This window comes from Malania oleifera, chromosome 13 (assembly GCF_029873635.1).
Source record: "Malania oleifera isolate guangnan ecotype guangnan chromosome 13, ASM2987363v1, whole genome shotgun sequence".
NCBI classification, from domain to species: domain Eukaryota; kingdom Viridiplantae; phylum Streptophyta; class Magnoliopsida; order Santalales; family Ximeniaceae; genus Malania; species Malania oleifera.
The window spans coordinates 31912892-31918024 of NC_080429.1; positions in this window are offsets into that span (position 1 = coordinate 31912892).

Sequence of the window (5133 nt, forward strand, 5' to 3'; positions counted from 1 at the left end):
ATATGTGATGCATGCCAAAAGGGAAAACAAGTTAAAATAAGTTTCAAAAAGAAAAAATACATATATACAAAAAGACCCTTAGAATTGCTACACCTAGACTTATTTGGTCCAACTAGAACCTTAAGCCTAGGAGGTAAACAATATATTTTTGTAATAGTGGATGATTATTCAAGATTCACTTGGGTATTATTCCTAGCAAACAAAGATGAAGCCTATGACATGTTTATTACTTTATGTAAGAAATTACAAAATGAAAAGGGCTATAATATAACAAACTTTAGGAGTGATCAAGGTAGGGAATTTAAAAACAAAAATGTTGAAAAATTTTGTAATGAATATGGAATTAACCATAATTTTTCCGCACTTAGGACTCCACAATAAAATGGAGTTGTAGAAAGAAAAAAATAGAACTCTACAAGAAATGGCAAGAACAATGTTGAATGAAAATAATCTACCTAAATACTTTTAGGCAGAAGCTGTAAATACAACATGCTACATTGTAAATAGGGTATCAATAAGATCAAAAATAGACAAAACACCATATGAACTTTGGAAAGGTAGAAAACCTAATATTTCCTACTTTCATGTATTCGGATGCAAATGTTTTATCCTTAATACTAAAGATGATCTAGGAAAATTTGACGCAAAATCTGATGAAGGTATCTTCCTAGGGTACTCTGTAAATAGTAAAGCTTATAGGGTTTATAATAAAAGAACCTTTACTATTATGGAATCAATATACATAACATTTGATGAATCAAACAATCATGACAATAAAAATGAGAATGATGAAAAAGAAGATACTCCACAAAAAGAAGAAGATCTTGAAATAAAAGAAGAAAACAATAATGATGATCCAAATGAAAACCTTATAGAAAATCTGAAGCTTCCTAAAGAATGGAAATATGCTAAAAGTCACCCAAAAGACCAAATTCTTGGAGAATCGTAAAAAGGAATAACCACTAGAGCCTCATTAAAAAACATTTGTAATCATTATGCTTTCTTATCTCAAGATGAACCCAAGAATATAAAAGAAGCCTTAAAAGATGACTCTTGGATCATGGCTATGCAAGAGGAACTAAATCAATTTGAAAGAAGTCATGTACGGAAACTTATACCTGAACCCAAAGACAAGTCAATCATAGGAACTAAATGGGTGTTTAGAAATAAAAAGGATGAAACTGGAGTTATTGTAAGAAATAAAGTTAGGCTTGTAGCACAAGGTTACCATCAAGAAGAAGGCATTGATTATGAAGAAACCTTTGCCCCTGTAGCAAGAATGAAAGCAATAAGGATGCTTCTTGCCTATGCAGCCTATAAAGACTTCAAATGATACCAAGTGGATGTAAAAAGTGTATTTCTAAATGGCTATATTAATGAAGAAGTCTATGTTAAACAACCTCCATGTTTTGAAGACTCTAAAAATCCAAATCATGTATTTAAGCTAACTAAGGCCCTATATGGATTGAAACGAGCTCCTAGAGCTTGGTATGATAGGCTAAGCAAATTTCTACTCCAAAATAATTTTTCAAGAAGAAAGATAGACAACACTTTATTTATAAAAACCAAAGATAATAATATGCTTATAGTTCAAATTTATGTTGATGATATTATATTTGGAGCTACTCAGGAAGAATTGTGTAATGATATTGCTATAACTATGCAGAGAGAGTTTGTAATGAGCATGATGGGAGAATTAAATTACTTTCTAAGTTTGCAAATCAAACAAGTTAAAAATGAAACTTTCATAAATCAAACTAAGTATATGAAAGACATGTTAAAGAAGTTTGATATGGAAGAAAGTAAACCTATAGGAACTCCCATGAGCACTTCAACTAGTCTAGACAAGGATGAAAAAGGGAAACAGGTTGATACCAAACATTATCGAGGTATGATAGGAAGTTTACTTTACTTAACAGCGAGTAGACCAGATATAATGTTCAATGTGTGTATGTGTGCTAGGTTCCAATCAGCTTCTAAGGAATCACATCAAACAGCAGTAAAACGGATCCTTAGATATTTGCTAGGCACACTAGATTTAGGGTTATGGTATTCAAAAGGAACTGATTTCGAAATGATGAGTTATTCAGATGCAGATTATGCAGGATGCAAAATAAATAGAAAAAACACTAGTGGGACTTGCCACTTTTTAGGACACTCATTAGTTTCATAGTTTTCAAAGAAACAAAATTCTATAGCATTATCTACAGCTGAAGCAGAAAACATAGTAGCTGAGAGCTGTTGTGCTCAAATTTTATACATGAAACAACAATTAAGGGATTTCAAAATTCAATACCAAACAATCCCTATAAAATGCAATAATACAAACGTGATAAATATTTCAAAGAATCTGGTATCACATTCACGAACTAAACATATTGATATACATCATCACTTTTTAAGAGATAATGTAGACAAGAAAGAAATAGTTCTTGAATTTGTCAATACTCATGCTCAATTAGCTGATATATTTACCAAACCATTAGCTGAGGATCAATTTGTATTTATTCGACGAGAATTAGGCATGTTACATATAAGAGAAGTTAACTAAAAAGGAAGAAGTTCAGTTGGTAAGGACAGACAACTGCCAGAGAGCTGACAGACGACTGGCAGGCTACTATCTGTGTAAAAGATAGTAGATAGACGACTGCCAGTGAGCTAGCAGTCGACTGGCAGGCTACTGTCTGTGGACAAACGACTATCCAATTAGTGACAGACGACTGTCTCGCAGCGGGTGATGTTCTTTTCACTTAAAAACATGATTTTTAAACCCTACAGACGTATGTCCATTCGTATTCCTTCCTCTAAAACATCTTCTCTTCTCTTTCTTCTTAGTTCTTTCTCTCCCAAGCTACACACAACGATTATCCATCACACACCTACTCCATACATATCTAGGGTTTCTACATATCAAGATGGTTCATACCAAAACTGTGGGAAAGAAGGACAAAGCCTCCTCGTCTTCTTCAAAGCCTACAAGCAACGATGACATAGAAAAATGCCTGGTCTCTTCACACACGAAATCATTGTATCAGAATCACATATATGCAATTGAACCAATGTTCTGTAAGATTTTAGATGTCACTTTCTTTGAAGAAAATTTTCCTGAAATTATTGAAATGTTCAAAGCTATAGGATGGGACAAGTTCATTCTTCATCAAGTAAAAGGGCATTACCCAGATCAGATTAAGATTTTTTATTCTAACTTGGTTAAGAAGGAAGATGAAATTACTTCTGAAATTTATGGTCAAAGGATTACACTTACCCAACACTCATTACGGAAAATTCTTCATATCAAGCATGGAAATTTTGAGTGTACACCAATTGAGAAGCAATGGACCATGGAACAAGGATTTTCACCACAAGAATTTCTACCTCTTGTGATGAATGATGCACTTGTGTATTTTGGACATTCTCCACCATATAAGTAGCTTAATCTTCAGGCATAAATTCTGCATAAGATCATTGCATACAATATAATTCCGAGGTCTGGATCCTTTGATCATGTGTCATATTTTGATTGTTTTGTTATGTGGTGCTTACTAAAAGGGAAGAAATTAGACTTATCCAGTATTATACTGAAGTGGATGGTGATGAAGCTTGAACCTCCTAGAATTGGGCTTCCATATGGCTGTATTCTTTCCTTAATCTTTGCCCATTTTCAAGTCCTCTCTCCAGCTTCAAAAATAGTAAAAAGAACCCATTACCATGTTTTCTCATCTACTACATTGAAACGAATGGGTTACAAAAAGTATACTGAGGGTTGGATGTTCCGGGGCAATAAACTGGCAAGACTTGCACTTGAAGAAAGGAGTCCAGCTCCTGAAGAAGCTGATATGCCACCTTGGTTTGTTCCATTTTATCATAATTATACTAGCTTTAGTTTCAAAATGCGAGAAAACTTTGCTTCTCTTCAAGATAAACTCTCAATAATTGATGACAAGTATACCTCATTAGACAATCGTATTGCTGAGATAGAGCATCATGTCACTAAACATGACACTGATTCAGATAATGAGGATAGTAAAAATTCTGATGAGGAAGAAGCTGAAAATGAAGAAGGTGAAGGAGAAGAAGAAGAAGCAGCAATCCAAAGGAAAAGGAATTGCTGAAGATAGTGACACTAACTCTGACATATAGACTTTTGTTGGTGTTTTTGCTATTCTATATGTTACACGCGCTTAAATTCTGAATGTATTTTGTTTTTGTTGTAAAAAGAGGGAGTATGTGTAAGCAAAGACTATGAGTCTTTATATGTATTTGTTTCTAGCTCTGAAACTCTAAACTTTTGCAATGTTTTGTTATTAGTTTGATGTATTATAAGTTCTAATGTTAATGATAACTCTGAAAACTTTGCATCTTCTGATCTTATGAATTACAAGAAATTATTGAGTATGCTGATTGATAGGGGTATTATTATGAGTTATCACTTGAGAATAATCCTTAATCAATTGATGTTAATACATTAACACTTGTAAGACATATACTCAAATTAATATTTGCCCTTGATCATTATATACTCAAATTATAATTTTTTTTATTGATGTCGAAGGGGGAGAAGTGTTTAGCAAAAAAATTTGCTTGAATTTGAAATGAGCATGAATGATATTGATGAAATTATTATTGATTCAAATGAAATTATTTTTGATTCTATTAAGATGAAGCTTATTGAAAGGGGGAGTCTTTTTAAGGCTCACTCAAAATTTTTGCTTCTTATTTGTCATCATTAAAAAAGGGGAGATTGTTGGCCTTACAAGATTTAATACTCCATTTTGATGCTAACAAACAAGTAGGACTTAACATGCTTCAGTTGAGTTTTGTGTTTTCTCAGGAATCCATATTGAAAGTACTTATGTAGCATGGATCAAAGTCTGATAGTATGGATCAAAGTCTGAAGACTATAAGTGCATGATGATTAAAGAAGATCAACTTAAAAGCTCAAAGTCTAAATTAATGAAGAAATATCAAGAGGATTTAAAGAGATGAAAGATCAGACAATTCTGAGAGATCAGAGACTAGCAACAAAGAAAGTTCAAAGCAAAGAAGAATTATTGAGTTCTTAAGACAAGTCTTTGTAAGTACTTTAAGTTTATTCAAGTATGAAGTTTTCATTTTGAAGCTCATTAGGCAAAG